This window comes from Schistocerca gregaria, chromosome 3, assembly GCF_023897955.1.
Source record: "Schistocerca gregaria isolate iqSchGreg1 chromosome 3, iqSchGreg1.2, whole genome shotgun sequence".
NCBI classification, from domain to species: Eukaryota; Metazoa; Arthropoda; class Insecta; order Orthoptera; family Acrididae; genus Schistocerca; species Schistocerca gregaria.
The window spans coordinates 473,112,092-473,135,255 of record NC_064922.1 but is presented as its reverse complement, the minus strand read 5'-3'; the positions used below and the strand labels follow the sequence as shown (position 1 = coordinate 473,135,255).

Here is a 23,164-nt window from a genome sequence, read left to right as displayed (position 1 = left end):
ATCCGACCTCCTCCAACAGCTTATTTATTTTGTCGAGAAGACGCTTGAAAACTGTTGGCAGTTCAGAAACTTCTATCTGAACTTCTGTAACAGTTTCTGCTAATTCATCATGTGCAGTTTGTAAATTGTCTTTTTTCACAGTTAGCTCATCTAATCTAACTGAAGGTTTCATTTGTTCATTTAATATTTGAAAAACTCTCTGACCAAATTTTAGAGCAAGATTTGTAAATTTAAAATCGAAGTTTTGAAACACATTCCTTAGAAACTGCATCATCCAATTTGCAATGTTTGTATCAACTGATGCAATGTTGTCTAATGTTTGTGATACTGCTCCACTCACAAACGTTTCTTGTTCACATGACATCAAACTACCTGAAGTTTCTTGTTGTTTTGCAATACCTTGTTCATAGCTGCTCTGGAAAAAATACTTTTCTATTGTCCATGTCAGCTTCTCAACATTTACTATTTCCTGAAAGATTAATTAAAATATTTCATTAATTTATTCTCTTTTGGTTGGATCCATTTTAATGATTAAACAGAGGTTCACATGTGAAAATATTTCTGTGAATTGTACCTATTCTTCATATACTAGAAAGCTTTTAGTGTGGCTGTCATACACAGCAAGGTGGCTACTATTTTCTGTGACAATGCTCTTTGTAAGATAAGATGGCTAACACAGAATACTACAGTCTGCTGAAAGTTCCTATTAGAAAAACTTAATAGAAAAAGACTATTCTTGCTGTTGAATCTAATTGTACATTGTTTGAGTGACTATAGGTGAATACATATCAAGCCTTCAGCTTACCTTGAATCCTGTTTATTCTTTCTATTACAATATTGCAAGAAACTCATTTCCTGTCTTCTTCATTCTTTCATACGTTTCTTCCTCCTTATTTCTCTTATTCCACTTCTGTTTTTAACATGTAACTGGAATGCGTATTTACCTCCATTATTATGCACATAGTAATCAGTCTTTTACAAACACATATAACTATGTGACGATATTTACAGGCACAGTAAGGTCGCCATATACAATAAATTTAATAAAACAATAAACAGTTTGGTTGATGACCTTACAAGAAAAAATACATGTAAGGAAATTATGTATTATTCATTGAAATGTTAATTTTACATAATACTATGATGCTGTGGTGAGTCATCTACCTTAATAAGCTCTGCATATTAGGTTATTGATGTACTCAGACAGTCCAGCATCTATAAATATTTACTTCTTTGTTTACTGTGATTCTTGTAAGGTCTGTTATGACTCCTGTCAATAGCTGCACCTGTGTGAGCTGTAAAGGAGGTGAATCAGACATTAATGTTACTAAGTCTTCTTAGTTCAGAACTGGTTTAGATTAAAGTACTCGATGACTGCCTAGCTCGCAAACAGTTGCACATGTCATACTCTGTATTTGTAAACTATACAAAATACTGTTCCATTTTCTCACACAACTCTAGATGTTTGTACAGTTCACACCTGTTTCTTCAGATCAGGAGAAACAACGATCTCAGAAAGCTAACAAAAAAGTTTTGTAAGGATTCGCTTTTTCTTTGCCAGTAATGATTCTCTGACAATATCAACGATAATGCTGTCTCTGTTATAGAAAGTCACACTTATGTTTCTGTAATAAATATGTGCCTTGTTTTACATATTTTTAGATTAATCTCTTTGACAAAATTTTTATCACCTATCAAGTAAAAGCACAGAAGGCACGTCGGAGAGTAAGATTTTTGTCTCAACAGTTCAGTTTTGTTTTTATTTTCAGAGCTAACCAAGATGCTGATGATTCCTAAGTGCTGTAAATATACATTTATTTTACTGGTATGGCCCTTGTACTTAATTTTGTAACCAATATTCGTACTGTGCTGAACACTCATTACTCAACTGCCATGCCCATACAAACAAAAAAATGTTTCATAGTATTTCAGCAAGGGTCAAGTGTAATTTCAAATCTCCAAAGACAGTAATAAATTTCTATTTCACAGTAATATTTATACAACAAGATCCAAGCAAAAAATTATCATCATCATACTGAAGTAGAAAAGGACCTTTTCAATACTGACTGTTCTGCACTATTATGAGCCTCAATCCCAGTACTCTTAATACATTTAATTACTTAAAATGATGATGTGCCACTCTGTCACAAATATGTGATTATAAGGTGTTAATGAATGCTAGAATGATATTCCTATCACACTGTTTAAGAACATATTACCACTATATATATATATATATATATATATATATATATATATATATATATATATATATATATATATATATAGACACACAAACGATTCTATATCTGTGCTGTCGAACAAACCAGAGCAGACAAGAGGGCTGATATGGTAGTTTGTAGGGGCTAGACCTGGGGGGTATGGAGTATTTTTAATATTTTGGAAGATGAATTATGGTTTATAAGCTGCGATAAAAAAGTTACAGTTCTGACCCTGTTGAAAACTTTGTCCTCTTCCTAAAATAATTGGCCAAGTATTTATATAAGAGAATTCAAATTAGCTGCAGCGCCCCATGCCCTCATGTGTGGGTGCACTTGGGAGCAGACTCACCTAGCGGCAGTTGGTGAAGCTCATATGCGATGGAAGGGGAAGCAAATTGATGCAAGAAAGTAGAAAACCTTTCAGCTTTAGTAATGTCCATATAAGTTGGCATTACAATATGCAAATCATATGTTTCCACATGTAAGATGACTTACATGAGTGGTGGAGGGGAGAGCGTGTGTAAGAAACTCATGTCTGTGGAAACCTAGCTTAACATAAAGTCATGACACATCCGTTCATTCTTTCTATACACTGCAACAACAGCAGTCTAAGCGGACATTGAGCTAGACTTCGCAATGCAATACCGGATCTATGCGAATAGTTTTGTTTATACCGATTTGTAAAACAGTTTTTAGGTTAGATTGGGTATGTAGTGCCATTAAAGTCGGCAACAAGTAGAATTGTCACTACGTTTGTCTTATTTTGGCTTTCCAAGTATCCTGGGATATATAAAATGGTGCATTACAAGGACAGTTCGTGTATTATTATTTTTTACCCTACAGATATTGCCTACAGAATTTCGTTTTCTTTTAATAACAAACAAATTTCTATAAACATCAGAAGACCTGACTTTTCACAGAAGGACATCATATACCTAATCAGCAACATGAAGGTTTGTTCACTAAACTTTCAGTGAAATAAGTGAATATGGAATATAAGAAATTTGTGTGGAATGAAATGCCAACGTTATTTAACGTACCAAATAAGCCACCACTGCTGCACATGAAGGGAAAACCACATGGTAATAGAACGTCAAAAACAATAAAACTGTTTCCCAATACAGAAGAAACCAGTTCCATAATTGTTGGTACATCTGAGCCACAGACAGCAAGATTCTTCAACACATTCCCTTCAGAAGTAAAAATAATTAGGTACATTTACAAATATATTTGTGCATGAGAAAGTCGAGTGATGTTTGAGAATTTTCAAAGCATTAGGCTCCATTCGAAATTGTTAAAAGTCAAGGAAAGTGCCTATAATAATAATGGACTACACCAGAAATATACATTTGGAATATGTGTGTTTATATGCTCTTGTTTCAGCGGAGTAAGCTGCAATTATACACATATTCGAAAGTAGCTCTCCAAGAATAAGCTGTAGCTAATGTCACTGAATCAGTGAGATTTGGCAGTTTTAACATTTATTTCACAGTCATTCACGTCCCTTGACAATTTACTAATGCTCACATTACTAAATATATCTTCCAGTTTAGCAGTGATTAGCCTTTTGGAGCTAGTGCCATAACAACTGAATTGGTTGGAAGTTCGTGGAAACAGTCTCAATACAGTGGGCTCCATTTGGTGATTTTGAGAGTTTATGATACAAGTGCACAAATCGTATCATTAACGATTTTAATTTCTAAACAGAATGATGACCATGTATCATAATATTAAGTGGATATTTTAATTTAAATGTTCATAGCAAATCTATTATACAGCTATACCTATGTCTCTCATATATAATCGAGCTCACATTTTTACAGTTTGTTACAACAGTCATGGTAATCAGAAGTGCAGCTATTGACCACATTTCTACTGACACATTAGGATTTCAAAAAATATTGTATACTGTAGATATAAGACCAATGAATAAAAATGGAACTGAAGGCTAACAAATGAAAATGAATTGTATTAACACACTAGAAAAGTGTACAAAATCCAATTTATGTAAATGAAAAATGTAATATATTCTCTAAAGTAACATTCAATTACGAAGAGAAGCGTTTCAAAAATTTTTAACAAAATACAGTTCCCGTTTTATTAATTAATTTATTTTTACAGACATCGATTTTGACTGCCACTAAACATAATAGATCCATTTCCACAACGCAACTTCTCGACACAGTAGCGTTCATACTACTTGTTGGAATTATTTGGCAAATCGCTTGTGTGTGGCGAAGATGAGATGAACGACCGATTCCAGCAATATCGCATTAGATTAGATTATTCTTGTGTTCCATAGATCCATGCTGAGGAGATCCTCGTGGATGTGGAACATATCACTATTTTTTTAAAAAAAGCTAAAATAACAATACTAATAGTATGGATATATACAATACATCATTTGTTTCTATTAAAAAATTCGTCAATGGAGTTGGCCACTAGAAAGTCTTTCAGGCTCCTTTTAAACTTATCGTTATTTGTAACAAATTTTTTTATGTTTGCTGGCAAATTATTGAAGATGAGTGTTTCTGAGTAGAGGACCGCTTTTTGAAATAAAGTAAGCGCTTTTATATGCTTGTGCAGATCATTTTTGTTCCTGGTGTTGTATGTATGAACTGAGCTGTTTGTTGGAAAAAGAGATATATTATTTAGGACAAATTTCATTAATGAGTAAATATACTGAGAGACAGTAGTTAGTATACCCAGTTCTTTAAAGAGGTTTCTACAGGACATGCGTGAATTTACTCTACAAATAATACGTATTACTTGCTTTTGTTAGACTTGAAGAGTTACCCCAAAATATTATACCATATGACATTAGGAATGAAAGTAGGTAAAGTATGCAAGCTTTTTCATTTTTATGTCACCTATGTATGCTAATAATCGAACTGCAAATACAGATTTGTTAAGGCTTTTCTGCAGTTTTGTGGTGTGCTCCTCCCAACTGAATTTATTATCAAATTGTAATCCCAGGAATTTAAGACTGTCAACCTCTTCTATCTGCTCTTCTTCATACTTTACGCATATGCTGGGTGGAACCCTCTTACAGATTCTGAATTGCATATAGTGAGTCTTTTCGAAGTTTAATCTCAGTGAGTTGGCTTTAAACCATTTATTAATATCGATGAAAATATCATTAGCAGATTTTTCTAGAACTACACTCGACATACTATTTATTGCAATACTTGTGTCATCTGCTAACAAAACAAACTCAGCTTCTGGCAGTGTAACTGATGAGAGATTATTAATGTATATAAGAAATAGCAATGGCCCTAAGATGGATCCCTGTGGGACACCACATGTAATTTCTTCCCATTCTGATGATGACTGATGACTTAATTCACTAGTCCCTTGCAGTGACACCCTATGTTTCCTGTTAGCGAGGTATGACTTGAACCATTTTGCAGCACTGCCTGTGACACCATAGAATTCTAATTTATTTAAAAGGATATTTGGTTCACACAATCGAATGCCTTTGACAAATCACAGAAAATACCTGCTTCTTGTAACTCTGTAAGTAGGCTGTTTAGGTTTTTATATTGGTAACGCCTCGTAGCGCTCTGTATGAAAATCAATGGCTGTGCTGTGTGCAGTCTGTAGCTGGGTGGCATTGTTGTAATATTCGCTGCTGTAGTGTTGGGTTGTTGGCTGTTAACAGCACATAGCATTGTGCAGTTGGAGGTGAGCTGCCAGCAGTGGTGGCTGTGTGGAGAGAGATGGCGGAAATTTGAGAGCCGATGTTCTGGATGTGTATCCATCAGAGACAATGCATTTGTAAGACTGGATGTCATGAACTGCTATATATATTATGACTTTTGAACACTATTAAGGTAAATACATTGTTTATTCTCTATCAAAATCTCTCATTTGCTAACTATGACTATCAGTAGTTAGTGCCTTCAGTAGTTTGAATCTTTTATTTAGCTGGCAGTAGTGGCACTCGCTGTATTGCAGTAGTTTGAGTAACGAAGATTTTTGTGAGTTAAGTGATTTGTGAAAGGTATAGTTTAATGTTAGTCAGGGCCATTGTTTTGTAGGGATTATTGAAAGTCAGATTCCGTTGCCCTAAAAATATTGTGTGTCAGTTTAAGCACAGTCATGTATAATTGTTCAAAGGGGACGTTTCATATGGCGATCCTGCCATGATACCACACTGGAATCTTCTGATTTTTTTGTAGTTTGTGTAATTAGTCTAGCTTTTGCTTATTGCTAGTGCGTAATAGTAGAGAGAATCTCCTTTTGAAGTTGTAGTCTTTCATTGTTATACAGTGAAACAGTTGTGGCATGCATGTAGATTTGCACCAAGTATTTCGCAGCTGAGCTTGTAATTAACTAGATATAAGTTTCAGTGCTATGTTAATGTGTTTTCTTATTTTGCTCTTCAAATTGTGCTTTTCTGTGTTGTCGTGTGAAATATTGTGACAATAATGGCTTGTGAAAAACGTAACAGTAGGCTCGTAAGTAAATTGAGAAATGACAGTGAAGACGAAAGCAGTGTGTTAGCGCCGCCAAGTAATGAATTAACTAATGTTCAAAGTAGTAATTTGGTAATTGTGCATAGGGAAATGGAGCGGGCTGCAAACAATGGTGTACACAGTGAAACAATTAGTGAACAGGGAAGCATTATCGATCGATCGGTCGGCAACAGCCAGCCTCAGAAATCGGGAATGACAGGACACAATGTTGCAAATACTGCAGATTCAGGTTTTGGGTCCTCACCGTTTTCTCAAATAAATCAAGACACATTTTCTGCTTGTCAAAATATGAATGTTGCTGGTGCAACTTCACTGCCGAAAAGCACTGAGGAACATGTTTCAGACACCAATGCATTGTTATTACAGTTAATGTAACAAATGGGACAAAACCCACAAAAGTTAGACACAATGGAAAAAAATCTTTACACCACTCTTGAACAAACACATGAAGATTTAACTACTGAGTTACATAAAATCGAATCGAAATGTCAAAAAGTCTTTAATGACGTAAAAACACAAATTTGTGAGCATTTCCAACCTCATGAAAATACATTACAGAATCACAAAGAAGCTATGAAAAAGCTGCAAACTATTGTTCATGAAAATCATGAGACCTTGCAAATTGACTCAGGATTCGGTTACGCAACTTGCAAAAACTCAGGAAAACTGAAAGGACACAATAGATACGATTTCAACACAAATGGACACTCTGAAACTTGGTTCATAAAAACACACTGACGAAGTAAGTACACTATTGGAGAAAGTAGCCGAACTTTCGGATCAGTTCACTAACTTATCTACAAAGGTAGATGATGATCTGAATGAAACAAGACCTGCAGCCATCACTGACACAGAAGAGTATGAACAAATTAAGAAATTCAAGCAAAATCAGAATCAAATTAATACGCAACACAAAAGAGAAATCCGGGAGGTACAACATCAGTTGGCACAAGTAATACAAAAATTACAAATTTCAGAGGACACTCGCGCTCCAACATGGGAAGATGGACTTAGAAATACGGAAAAGCCGCAAAATAATAACACAGGACATTTCGGAAGTTATGAAAGAAATTGGCAATGTGCACCGAATTTTGAGATGGAACCGCCGACACGACGTAACAATGACCATTATGCGACTCGCCGACACGATGATTTTGACTATAAGCTGTTCTTTACGACATGTAAATTCAAAACATTTAAGAAGCCTGGCAACGACATTCATCCACGAGCTCCATCAATTCTCTCATTGTTTTCCTCCCAACTGGTCATTAGAGCACAGATTAGAATTTATGTGTGGCTACTTAGAGAATGAACCAGCTGTAAGAATGCGATCGGTCATTCACGATTGCCACAGTGAAGGAGAATTTTACCATGCCTTCCTCTCAGCGTATTGGTCTCAAGCCACACAAGACCGAGTAAAACATAGCATCATAATGAGGAAACATTTCGAACAATCGGAATTTTCTAGTCTTGTCAAATATTTCGAAGGCATGTTACATAAGAATCAGTATCTTTCAATCCATACAGCCTCTCAGAACTCATCCGCATTTGCTTAATCAAATTGCCTGAACATATTTTATTTTGGCAGGACGTTGTAAAGGCGACATTGAAGCTTTTCAGGGACTGTTACAAGAATTGGAAACCGACACTGACAATCGGGGAAACGACAACGAGACCACAACAATTACAGGTCATAATAATAACTGGACACGACAAGGCTATTCTTACAACGCAAATCGTGACCAAAACAGACACCACCCGTATGACAACCGTTGGCAGAATAATAGTTACAGAGAAAGATCGCTTTTCCATAGTAATGAATGTGACAGAGACAACCATAGAAACAGACAATATGGGAACCAAAATAATTCAGACAGAACGGTCCACCACATAGTAACGATTCAGGGAGAAATTCTCCACCACTTAACCGACAAGAAAGAAACTACAGGAACTACCGACATGACGACAAACAATATAATCATAACGACAGACCCGAATTTCATCAGAACTGGCGGGATTCAAACAGAGCAGGGCCTTCTCGGAAAGGTGAATTTGTAGAAGTTAGGTCTCCTAATCCCAATAACGACGCACGCCAACAAAGAGATAGCAGACAATGACTCGTACTGCAGGCAGCCACATGCGCCGGCTGGCTCAGAGAAAAATAACATAGACGCAAACCTTGAGAAAATTTTAGCATTCCTTGCGAACGTATACCACATGATAATTGCGTTGAAGTTGAAACTCTGCGTGCTAGGAAGAGTAAAGGTTTACACCACATTTCACATGTAAAACCGTTTATTGAAAGATGATCTGCTTTTTAACTTTGTCTTTGCTATAAAACTTTTCACTTTACATTACTAGTATGCTTTGTCAGACTTAGATCTGTTAACATGCAACAATGTTTGAAGTCAAATATCCAGTCAAGAACCAAGAGAACTTATTTGAACAGAAATTACGAATGCATTGTTATAGTGAACAAACGACAAATTGTTGTTATTTGTAAATTCTTGCCTGTTAGTTGCACGATCACATAATGACTATAAGGCTCATATACTTAGAACATATACCGGCACTGCTTATGAGATTTTCATGCAACATTTTAGTTTACTTGAAAAGACATTCTTTATTTGAAGTACTTTCTGTGGGATTAAAGATGTCTTAGCATTTGGTTTTTTTGACAGCTACACAATTATATCACGACGCTACTAATGTGCGACACAATTTACATTGTTGCTTTTGTGCTGTATCTGCTTTATATCTGCACAGTTTTTTTGGATTCTTCTGGAAAGTAAAACATGTTTTAGTAGTAACTTTGTGGTATAGCTACAGTAAGACAGCCTTTTTTTGTAGCACAACAATACATTACAGTGTAGTACTTTCTTGATCATGGTACTGTTCGTAATAACTACGATATCTATACGCATTGCATTTCGCTTTTGTTTATTACCAGGTAAGCACATTGACTTCCACAGAACTTTGCTTACGGACGACGATAATTACGACACTTGGCACATTCTTTACCCTTAAGTAATGACAGAGATTATGTTACAACAAGAAGCACAATTTAGCGCTACAGGACACGCATTTGAGTGATTAATTTGGTACTTAAAACATTTATTTTTAAAGATTTTTGAAATACAAAGAAAGTTTTCCATGATACATTTCATTCTATTGCTGTATTCTGTAACACCTGAGGGTATAATTACATTAATCCTCAGGGGGCTACACACTTACTTTGTGTATCATGTGTTTGGCAAGCACCAGGAGCCCTAGCTAATATGATATTTGCTTATACAACTTTACACATCGGTACCATGTTTCTCTAACACAGAATTACACAGCTATCTGATTACTGAACTGAAAGAGACAAACATTTGTTTTACTACATCAGTGACAGATGTTTACGTAATTACACCGTTGGATAACTTCACACTTATGAAATTGTATTTGTCTGTACTTTGTGAACTGTTCATATTTTTTCGGGACCATTGTGGTACTTTGAATGTCGTATATTGGATCATGATTTTTAAAGTACGATTGAGGTAGATGGCACTTTTGAAATGAGTAGAGAATTTTTTTTAGGTTTTAAAATATTCAGAAAGATACGACGTTTTTGAGATTTGGCTGAGTTTTTATGATATTATTATGATGACAATGTGTATTATGCTGTTGAGGTCTGTTTATGATCAATAAGCTGATGCTATATGAGGAATTTGATTATGATACATATTTATTATGATTAAATATTGAAGAGGTGTTGATGAATGTGTATATGTGTAATAAGGTAAGGAATAAGGAGTAGTGGTTAGGGACTCAGACTTGTCAAAAAGGATGATGGAAACCAAGAATCGTACTTTAAAGTTATAAAAATGTGTGTAAATGCGTGAATGTACCTCAATACCGACGAAAATTTTTTGGACACTATTATATTTAAAGGATTTTGTTTCTACACATTTGTAACGCAAATTCTCGACCTGTGAAATTTTATGTGAGACTGTCACTGTAGTGCAAACTGGTGCCGTAAATATTTCGGTAAGAAAGTTAAGTGACCACCTTCACATAATGCGTCATGGGCACCCAGCTGCATGACAGTCGCCGGAAAAAAGCCGTTAGTGTGTGCCTTTCAGAGGCACAGATGGAAAAAAAGGAGAGGCCATTAAACTCGCTATTGACATTCCTTTCTAGAAAGCATCACAAATGCGACACGCCCAAATTTGAAAACGGTTTGGTAACTTGTCTGGTAGAGTAAGTTATCGTGATGCATCACTCTAGTGTTAAGATGTGACGTAGGTATTAAACTGGCCATTTTTACTGAAATATTTTTTCTGCTTGAACTTTGTCATGTTTAGGTATAAGTTATAGCATTTTCTGCTGCTGTTTGCCAGGCATAGTGCTACTGAATGTCACTTCGTATTACTCTGTTAAGCCAGTTTTACTACTGATTTATTTTTCTTTTTGCTGCACATTGGCTCATATTGGTGATAATGTTGCACTTGCACTCCAAATTTAGATTTACTGCTGCTTGCTTTGCCAATTTGCATTTTTTTGTCATTGCTGTTTGTATTAATTGTTTTGTGCTGTTGCATTGCCTCGTCACTTAGTTTATGCATCTGAGCTCAGTAGATTTAAGTTAGCTTAAGAGGGGGTAGACTATATAAGGAACTACCTATAATGAATTAATCAAAATCTTTCATTTGCTAACTATGACTATCAGTAGTTAGTGCCTTCAGTAGTTTGAATCTTTTATTTAGCTGGCAGTAGTGGCGCTCGCTGCATTGCAGTAGTTCGAGTAACGAAGATTTTTGTGAGGTAAGTGATTTGTGAAAGGTATAGTTTAATGTCAGTCAGGGCCATTCTTTTGTAGGGATTATTGAAAGTCAGATTCTGTTGTGCTAAAAAATTGTGTGTCAGTTTAAGCACAGTCATGTATAATTGTTCAAAGGGGACGATTCAACTTATTATTTAATGAATTAAGTACATTTTCACTGTAGGTGTAAATAGCCTTCTCGATATCAGAACCCTTCAGAAATCCAAACTGTGCATGCGATGGATCATTGCAATCCGTCGCTTGTTTGTGAGTCACAGTGGGGCCATTTAGACTGTGTTAATGTTTACAGCATGTGATTGTGTTATCTATCCAGAAATGCTCTGTAAACCGAGATTTTAAATTCTCTTGAACAGAGGTTCCATGTTGCATTCGTGTCACAGATCTGAAATGTTTGCAAACTGTCGAAATATCGGCGGTTGTCGAAGGCATCATCTAGTTGCATGCCTGTAAGTTGTTTCAACATTATATACGCAATGAGAAACTAATGTGCCACTTCATTTTACTGTTTGTTTGGTTTTGTGACACAAATTTCCATGAGGACTTTGATATTTTTCCCATGAGTCTTCTTCCACAAGATAAGGCCCATTATGGGGAATGACAAATAAAGCCTTTACTGTACTTAAATCAAAACATGTATATGAAACAATTATAGTTTAAAGATGTTTTACACAGAAAATGTCTGCCTGATTCTAGTGTAAAACACAATTATCTCTTACATTAATTAGTACTAAGAAAAGAAAAAACCAATCGATAAAGTGAAAGGGCTTATTGTATTGTTTTTTTAAAATATTGTTTGGTGTATTTATAGCATTTAGCTTGCCAATCCAATGCAAAAAATGGTTTAAGTTTCACAATACCTGGACAAAGAAGTAGCTTTCACTTAGTCTAAATAAGAAGAGCCATCTATTCTCCTTCTACTGAAAGAAAAAAATAGGTACCGTCATTTGAGGTTACTTTGCTCCACTTTTTACCGTATTTCTGATAGTTTAAAAGCAGTGGTTCCTTAATGTTTTTGTTTCTCAAAATGATTTGATTAGTTACAACAGCCTTTGCAAAGTAATCTGTATTAATATCTCTTAAAATAACCTTTTATTTTTATTTTTTATTTTTTTAAAAAATTGTGCAAGGTTTCCTTGCTCTGGGGATTCCTTGCACCGGATGCTTAAATTTAATTAAAAATGAAGATTACAGAGTTCTGGAGTTACGTTTGACCATAGAAATGAAAGGGCATAAAGCAATTACTAAAGCCATAAGAACTACATAGTACTGGAGCAATGACTGATCATCAGAATTTAGAAAAAAATAAGAATCTCATTACCAGAAACAACTTTATTACGTAAATAGTTTAACAAAGTAAAGATTTAACACAAAATGTAGCTTATATTGTGAGTTAATAGGTTCAACATCCCTCAAGCTGTGGTATGGAGAATAAGCCATGTTTGCTTATCTGTTTTGGAGGCTGAATGGTGCAAATTATTTCATCGAAGTCATACTTCATTTCGTCTTTCAGCATTGGCCACTTCCGTGATTTCTTAGACTTTTGCATTGAACTTATTGTAGCTCGAATATCGTTTACATCAGTAATTAATCCAGGAAAATATTCCCCCTCATATTTGAAGATCATATACTGGCCCGCATTGTGCACAACTTCACCAAATTGTGGTGCTTTCTTCTTTGGGTTGGTTGTGACTGGGTTTCATCCACTTCAAAATCTACAGGTGATGTTGATCTGACTTGAGATCTCAGATAGTCCTCATCTTCAGAAGAATCACTGAGAGAGATGGCATAAGAATCTTCTCCTGAACTACTATCTTGATTTTTGTGACTTATTCTTTATTTCTTCAAAACCTTTTTCTGCATTATTGTCACACTTTTAGCAGGTGTAGTGTTACTGCAACACCAGTAGTTCATTAAGTTCTCTTATTCTCAAGGGCTTCAATGAAAGAGTGTTGTTCGCCGTATTTGTCACAAGTTCGTGATGGAAGATGGCAAAGAATTTCATCAACATTGATTGGATAAATGCTGCACTTTTGGAAACCTGCCATTAGGTTCTTTGCTGAGTTCTTGCCAGTTACATCCATTAATCTCTTTAACAGAAATGGGAAATGCTGTTTCTGCAAGACAGTGTCTTTGAAACCTTCCTTGCTACTTTTCCACACTGTAAGGACATGTCTCCAGGCCACTTTCATGGGCCCAAAGAAAGAAGCGTCCAAAGGTTGTGTAATGTGAGTACTGTTTGCTGGTAGACAGATGAACGAAATGTTATTCTCACCACAAAGCTCTCGAACATAAGTTGTAAAATGTGAGGACAAATTGTCACAGATTACTACTTTCTTTCCTTCGAGCTTTTTCAGTCTTGGTAGCATCAACTTGGTGAACTACTCGCTAAATGTATTACTGTCAAACCATCCACTAGGACTATGTGACTAAAAGCAGCCAGTGGGCCCATTTTCTGTCCACGTAGACCATAGACGTGCTGATTTGTAAACAACAAATGGAGGCAAAACCTCTCCCTCTGCATTGCCAGCAAACATTACAGATATGTTGCTCTTGGAGGAATTACAGACGTTTTCTGAATATTTTGAAGCCCATTTTGTGAGTACTTTCTCTTTCCCTGGATCGTCAGTTAGGTTGGTTTCATCAAAATTCCATATATTACTAGCTGCCACACCTTTCAGTTCAACTTGCAAATGTTCAACATATTCTCTGAGAACCCGCTCATCAACTGCAGCTCTACTCCTTTTAATGTTGGTTGCAAAATGTACAGAAAGTTCAAGTTGGCATTTGGTGAAGCCCAAGAGCCATTCATAGCCTGGACAATTGTCTTTGAATCTGGGAACTTTATGTCCCTGTCTGGCAAGGTACGACTTCACAATCATTCGGAGTTCCATTGGAGTAACAGGGAACCCATATTTACTCAACTGCAAAACACATTTTACAAACTCTGCTTCTTCTTCATTAGTAAAAATCTGTGGGAATCCTGGACGTGAATTACGTCCTTCCTTTGACTTAAGTTTATTAATTATGGTTCTTCTTGGGATATTAAACAGTTTTTCAGCATTCCTTTATGATATCTCCTTCCTCCTAATGCCTTGTAGGCATTTCTACAGAGTTTCTGGGCTGTAATCACAGTATCTCCTATTTCCAACAATTATACTTCAATGGCATTGTTACCAGTCTGAAAGAGATTACAAACATTGTTCACTGCCAGCAGTACACTGCGGAGGTAAAATAAGTCAGAAATGTTCGTAGATGTGGAAGAAATGCACCCTGGGGATACTTTGCACCACTTTTGTTGTGGTATAGTGTTTCCCCAAAGTAAGAAATTTCATAACCTACAACAATAAACTGACAATGACACAAACAATAGTCCATCAAACGAAAAGCTACGATACTTTTCGGCAGCTAGACGTTCTGAGTAATTAAAATAATGGTGACTGACCTTCACAGTAACCAGTTCAAGCTGTGAAAAACACAGATTTTCCAGCTTAATTTTATACACACTTACGAGCGTCTTTACTTAGATGTTTGTGAAAACTTCAAAATGGCCGAAACTGAATATGCAAGCAAGGGTGCCAACCTGTAAGTGCTACCTTTAATAGAAAACATTGTTCACAGATATACAGCAAGTAGTGTAGCATCTATGAACCTTAGAATTTTTTTTAATGGAGAATAGTTTCACCCTATGGAGCAAAGTAAGCTAAAATGACGGTATTCGTTACTTATAAAGAAAAAGAAACAATAGATAAGTTTAAACATCTGTACGCGTTGCCTTCTGTTTTGTGATGTTTGGGCTAAGCTTTTCCTAGTTTTTCTTCAAAATCTTTGTCAAGTATAACGATCGTAAATTTTACGGTACCAGTTAATAAACGTTATCATTGCCAGTTACGTTATTTTGATTCTATATTCTACTTGATGTTCCGTCTATTGTGAACACACCATCACATGATGATGATGTCGCCTCCCATTCCATTGACATCCAATGTGAATTGGATTTTAAAAAATCTACTTGTCCTAGCTTCTTAATTCTGATACTATATTCTGATTTTTTGTATTTCGGATGGTTTACCATAAAGTCACTTTCGCTATACTAAGCTAAGCTAAGAGATATTTTGTTGACATTTCGTCTAATATGAACACCCTTCCATTGGCCAGTGACGTTGCCCACTGATCTCCGTTGACGTCGAACATCAATCGATCTAGAGAGTTTCTATTGCAGAGCTGTTGCGATTGATCGATGTTGTTCGTAGTTGAAAAACTATATCTCTGATGTTGACATGTCTGGGGGTACAGAACGCCGTTGTTTGACAGTTGGGGGTAGAATATTGATGATGTGTTGTACGCTCTGAGCTATGTTTCTGTTTTGCGTGTGAGTATAAGTGAATGATGGTGATGGCTTGGAAATAGAGCGATATATGTTATCCAGGGCACTGGATACCGGATAAAGACCCCAATGATACTTTAGCCCAGAGAAATACGCCCGCTCCAAAGGTAGGTCTGAATTGAATTACTATCACAATTGTGATAAAATTTTTTGACGACCTTTTATATGCTCTGCAAATGTAGTTTTTGACATTTATATATAATTTAGTGTCTCCTCAATATAGAGATGTGGAACGAAATGTGTTCCTAGTCTAATCCAAATCTTCAGACCGTAGTGTACTACGGGTGCATCTATGAAATAACCTTTCACAAAGTAGGATACATGTAGTTACCCCATATTTCTCCTCATAGCCCAAATGAGTTGCACAGTATTCTCACCCCCAACCACGAATAGATACTTTTCAGTCAGACCAAATAACACGACTGTATAGAAATATGCCTTGTGTCTTTAACTTCTGTTAACCTATATAGCTAAAAGAAATTCACTAAACTGCCGAAAGAAGTGACACTATTTTCCTAGTGGAAAAAGCTCAAGTACTGCAGTGTAACCGATGGGCATAGTGTGGCAAATCTATTTAACAAGTACTTTATATCCGTTACTGATAGAATGGGATTGTCAGGATCAGTAAATAATGACCTTGAATATCTGAAACTAGCCTTTACAAATAGGTTTAAAAACAAAGCATTCTAGTGGTTACGGTGTAATATCAACAAAGTTAATTAAGGCATGTTCTTGTGAGTTTAGTACAATTCTGAGTTACTTGTGTAACAAGTCAATTATAACTGGTACATTTCCTGACTGACTGAAATATGCAGATGTTACGCCTCTATTCAAGAAAGGGGATAAAGAGATGCCATCAAACTACAGACTGATTTCACTTTTGCCTGCATTCTCAAAAATTTTAGAAAAAGTAATGTAAAGACAGCTTCTCAACCATGTGACCACAAATAACATATTATCAAGAACACAGTTTCGATATCTAAAGGGTTCTGATATCGAAAAGGCTATTTACACCTACAGTGAAAATGTACTTAATTCATTAAATAACAAGTTACAAGCAGCAGGTATTTTCTGTGATTTGTCAAAGGCATTCAATTGTGTAAACCACAACATCCTCTTAAATAAATTAGAACTCTATGGTGTCACGGGCAGTGCTGCAAAATGGTTCAAGTCATATCTCGCTAACAGGAAACAAAGGGTGTCAGTGCAAGGGACTAGTGAATTAAGCCATCAGTCATCATCAGAATGGGAAGAAATTACATGTGGTGTCCCACAAGGATCCATCTTATGGCCATTGTCTTTTCTTGTGTACATTAATGATCTGTCATCAGTTACACTGCTCTAAGCAGAGTTCGTTTTGTTTGCAGGTGACACAAGTATTGCAATAAATAATATGTCGAGTGTAGTTCTAGAAAAATCTGCTAATGATATTTTCATCGATATTAATAAATGGTTTAAAGTCAACTCACTGAGATTAAACTTCGAAAAGAATCACTATATGCAATTCAGAACCTGTAAGAGGTTTCCACCCAGCATATGCATAAAGTATGAAGAAGAGCAGATAGAAGAGGTTGACAGTCTTTTCATTTTTCCCTCTCCTTCCTTCCTGACGAAGCAACTGCCAGTTGCGAAAGCTCGTAATTCTGTGTGTGTGTTTGTGTGTTTTGTTCATGTGCCTGTCTGCCGGCGCTTTCCCCGCTTGGTAAGTCTTGGAATCTTTGTTTTTAATATATATATATATATATATATAATAGAGTATTGTTATTTCAGCTTTAAAAAAAAATAGTGACATGTTCCACATCCATGAGGATCTCCTCAACACGGATCTATGGAACGAAAAACTAATCTAACGAAAATATTGGTCAGCGTGACGGAATGTCAATCCTAAGGTCCCGGGTTCGATTCCCGGCTGGGTCGGAGATTTTCTCTGCTCAGGGACTGGATGTTGTGTTGTCCTAATCATCATCATCATTTCATCCCCATCGACGCGCAGGTCGCCGAAGTGGCGTCAAATCGAAAGACCTGTACCAGGCAAACGATCTACCCGACGGGAGGCCTTACCCACATTTCAACACAAAAACCTATCACTTACTTTTTCTAAGCTACCTCCATCCACCAAAAATCTCCTCTGCACAATTTTTTTTTATCTGCCCGGTATAATTAATTAATTCATTCAGAAAACATTGCTCAATTTAAAAAAAAAAAAAAAAAGTAACACATTGCTAGTTTTGTACATCTGGGAGTCACAGTACCTCACGTGAATACAGAACAGTCAAATAAACTACATTGTAGATCGCCAGTGTACCTTTTTCTTATAATGTTCCATACCATATGAACCTACATAGGCTATTCTCACACAACTACCAGATGAATCTGTCTCTAGACTGTGACAGAGGAACTCTCATCATTTTGATTTGTTTCCCCCCGTGTTAGAACCTAATATAGTCTGCTTAAACACCCTATTTTAACACAGTGACAACACTTACTTTCCTAATGTCAAACTTCAACACTAGAGAATGGCACTGCAAGCAGTATATGTGCTACAAATCTTCCTCTCCACATAAGCAAAATTTTAAGTACATGTACTACATATGAAATTACATAACGCATCATCATCATTAATGTAGGTCAGAGTGATTTTCTGGTACCAAACATTTTAGGTGACTCACATTGTTCTCAGCTGCAGGGGATAGGCCTACCATATATTCCTGCTACTTATTGTATGAGAATAGCAAATTACTCGTCTGAACCTCTTATGTCATCTGTATGATATTTGTCAGCCCTCTACTGATAGTTGAGTATTATCTCAAGGAAGACTTGCCATTACATGTTAGTTCCTGCTTGGGAGTATTTGCTTTTATTTTATCAACAACATGATACAGTTATGTAGTTGTCTTGTGGTGACATGTTCTAGCAGTTACCCAGTGTCATAACTTTTCTGGTATTCTATTCTAGTTCATATTTAGCTTTGTTGGCAGTCCTTTGATTTGGTTTGCTCATATTGCATCAAAACAAATGTGAATACCCTTTTTTTTTATAAATGAAAGATTACTTAAGTTAAATACTTGTTCCAAACAGTAGCTATTATGTGTTCAGTGTGTTTTGCAGTAGTGCCCGAAGGAGATTTAGCATTAAGCATAAAGAAACAAATAGTGTGAAGACTTTTACTATCATGTTTTAGAAGAGAAAGAATGTTATTTGATTGTGTTCTACATTTGAATGATAGTATGCTTTGTGGCTCAGTAATCCTCCATAAGCATTCACTTTCATATCACTTGATTTACGCAGTATCAGACAATACTATTTAGTTAATATAATAAAGTGGGATTGAATGACAATTAAATGTTCATCTGTAGCTACAATAACAAAATTGGTAGTTTTACTTCATTGCAATCAAAAGCCTAGGTAACAACCTATCAATGGGCCCACCCGGTAAGCCGTGTGGTCTAACGTACTGCTTTCTGGGCAGGAAGGCCCTGGCACAAATCTGCCCGGCCCGGCGGAGCCGATCACACAGTAACCCTGGGTTTGGTGAGGAGGGTGCTGTGGTGAGTGGACTGCTGTAACCTCTTGTAAGGTTGTGTACCACTGCGGGCTACTGTGGGGACAATGCCTCTCCGTCTTTTCGAGGTCCCCGCTTCCATACAATACAGTACCTGTCAATATATTCAATTTCTAAATTTAAAGTAGAGGTTTCTTAACTCTGTCATTTCCAGTTCAAAACTACTTGGTCACTACTGAATGCAGAATCTGAAATTGCTCCATAATGTAAGGCTAGAAATAGTTCATGGGCCCCAGTTGTCATGTGTACTTATTCTTACTCTTAATCGTCTGGCCCCAAAATTTGCAGTCATTTTTTGGCCTCATCGAGGATCCTCCTCCACAACATTCTGTCCTTGGCATCTACTTCCCTTGCTCCAAATATCGAAACATCATTGGTCACCTAGTGTCTTGAATATAGAGGAACGTTTGATATGATTTGTTGGCTTTGGCCATTGATGTAGGAAACATGACAAGTGCTGTAAACATTATGGTGACTATAGTGTGATGTTATTGGCAATTTATTTCGAGTGGGCTAAGTACAGATCAGTCAATCATCGCAACCAGATTTTTTAATATCGCACTCATTGGCTTTGCCAATTCGCAACCAAATTGTCACCTTCCAACATACCCTAGATCTCGGACAAAGCTACATATCAATATGTCACCACAGCTGGATTTTTTTTACTATCACATTCGTTGGCTTCACCAACTCACAACCAAACTATTACCTTCAAACTGAACCTATACCTCTGCTAAGCTAAATATCAGTGTCACCACAACCAGTCTGTGAATATATGAACGAAAAGGTGATGTGACGGCAGTCATTAACATTATGTCACTGGCCAAAGCTGACGGCTAAGATCAAACATTCCTCTTTGACCTGATCTCTCCATCTGATTGTCAATCTGGCTAAAGGTCTTGCACCTTCAGGTTTCTTCTGCAAGACTTCTCTTAATCCCTCCTCTCTTGTATTGATGTACACAACCCATCTCATTCTCTTTGTCTTAGCTTCTGCAACAATGTCTGGTTCATTATACGTTTCCCAGAGCTCTCTGTTTATTCTTCTTCACCATTCTTCCCCCTTGCAAATTGGTCCACATATGTTCCAAAGGATTTTATTTTGGAAAACCTTTACCATTTTCTTTGTATGCTTATCTGTTCACCATATTTCTGACCTATATAATAATGTTAGTCTGATTATAGTTTTGTGTGTTCTTATTTTGATCCCTCTTGATAACATTTTGGATGACAGTAGTTTTGAATACGATTTTCTGGGTGCCACGTGTATCCTCACTTCTATGTCTTGATTTTTTTCTGGTATTTGCTCCAGCCTCCAAGTATTTACTCTTCTGCTTCTTTAAACACATGGTTACAACCAGTCAGACTTCCTTTGCTATTTGAAATGGCTTTCTTGACAGTATTTTCAGGTCATCTAGATTTTCAGCAGATATGCTCCATCATCTGCAAATGCCAATACATTCTTTTTTTATTTGTATGCCGATTCCCTTTCCTGTTTCACTTATTGCACCCAGTGCTTCATGTATTATTACATTGAACAAGAGCGGTGATATTCCATCCCCTTGTCTACCACTTGTTTTTATGTCAAAACCCATGGGATATTCTCCACACATTTTCACTCTCCCTTTGAGTGTTCCACTGTAACTTTTATAAGATTTGTAACTTCCTTTGGTATTCCAAAATTCTGCATTTTCTCCCACAACATTTCTCTGTTTGTGTTGCCGTAGACTTTCTTAAAATCAACAAACGCTATTGTCAGTACAGATATCTTACCCATGGGGGATTGAGTCTTCATAAAACCTGCTTGCTTCTCATCTATTATCTCTCTTAAATATGATTCCATTGTTTTATGGGAAATCTTGCAGAGCACTTTGTATGCTTTGCTAAGTAATGAGCTGCCTCTGATTTCCGCATTCTTGTTTATAGCCCTCTGACCACTTCTTTCCACCCAGATGGCATTATTTATTCATTCCAATTTGCAATTGTATCTCCTACCTTCTTAAGTAGTTCAACTGTTAGTCCATCTATCCCTGAAACTTTTTTGTTTGTGGCATTTTTATTGCATCCACTTTCTCATTCAATGTCGGCAGAGCAATTAAGGGCACTATGTTCTCCCATATATGTCATTCTTCCATTTCTATATTTCCATCATCAACATTTAAAAACTCCCCAAAATTTAGACTTCCAAATTTATACATCTTTGGTGTGTTTCCTTATCTGAAGAACCTTATTAACATGTAAAAAATCTCTTGCATTCTCTACAGATTTATCATCTTCTGCTCATTTCTCTAGACTTTCGACATGCTTCTTTGTTTTCATTGGAATGTTTATGTGCGTCCCCCCACCCCCCCTCACCCCGTTCTACTCTTTTCTTTTTTTTTTTTTTTTTTTTTTTTTTTTTTTTTTCCACTTATTGCCCATTCTCTTAAGAACCATGGATTCTTCTTTTCTCTTTTTTGTCCCACTTGTGCTGCTGCTTTCACATTTGTTGTTATCATTTCCCACTGGCCTTCAATATCGAGGTTGTCTTCCATTGTTAGAAACTAAACTTTTTTTAAAAAAAATAGCTTGATGACAAATTCCCACACCTTTTCATTATCTTTTAGCTTGTCCATATCAAGAGCCCATTTTTTATACCATTTCATCCCCTTGGTTTTTCTATAGCCATTCATTGTCCTATCTCTGTCTTGACTAGTTGTTGTGTGTGCCTGTCTCGGCTCCCCTTAAGGTTTTCACGTTCTTTGTACTGCTTTTCTTCCTTTGATTGTCAGCACATGGTCTATTTGGTTGTTTTGTTCTACTATCTGCTGATACCCAAGTTGGCTTGTAAATGTCCTTCTGAGGAAAGAATGTCTACTAATCCTTAGGTTAGTGGTATTTGCACAGCTAAGAAGTTTCACTCCATTATCATTACTTTGAGTGTGCAAGTGTTCTATCCTTGGTATTCCCTTCCTACTGACTTAAGGAAGCAATAAAAATGTTGAGGTTCACCGATGACATTGTAATTCTGTCAGAGACAGCAAAGGACTTGGAAGAGCAGCTGAACGGATTGGACAGTGTCTTGAAATGAGGTTATAAGATGGACATCAACAAAAGCAAAACGATGATACTGGAATGTAGTCGAATTAAGTCCGGTGTTGCTGAGGGAATTAGATTAGGAAACTAGACACTTAAAGTAGTAAAGGACGTTTGCTATTTGCGGAGCAAAATAACTGATGATGGCTGAAGTATAGAGGATATAAAATGTAGACTGGCAATGGGAAGGAAAGCGTTTCTGAAGAAGAGAAATTTGTTAACATCGAATATAGATTTATGTATCAGGAAGTCGTTTCTGTAAGTATTTATGTGGAGTGTAGCCATGTATGGAAGTGAAACATGGACGATAAATAGTTTGGACAAGAAGAGAATAGAAGCTTTCGAAATGTGGTGCTACAGAAGAATGCTGAAGATTAGATGGGTAGGTCACATAACTAACGAGGAGGTATTGAATAGAATTGGGGAGGAGTTTGTGGTACAACTTGACTAGAAGAAGGGATCGGTTGGTAGGACATGTTCTGAGGCATCAAGGATCATCAATTTAGTACTAGAGGGCAGTGTGGAGGGTAAAAATCGTAGAGGGAGACCAAGAGATGAATACACCAGGCAGATTCAGAAGGATGTAGGCTGCAGTAGGTACTGGGAGATGAAGAAG

General features: G+C 36.5%; 1 protein-coding gene across 1 annotated transcript in view; it reads left to right on the top strand.

Moving 5' to 3' along the window:
* The first annotated feature begins 15,767 nt into the window (after positions 1-15,767).
* Positions 15,768-23,164, top strand: part of LOC126354493 (phospholipid-transporting ATPase ABCA1-like) — a 419,374-nt gene continuing 411,977 nt past the window's right edge. The window contains exon 1 of the mRNA XM_050004220.1: positions 15,768-16,019. The gene's annotated coding sequence lies outside the window, so the exon portion shown is untranslated. The remainder of the gene's footprint in view (positions 16,020-23,164) is intronic.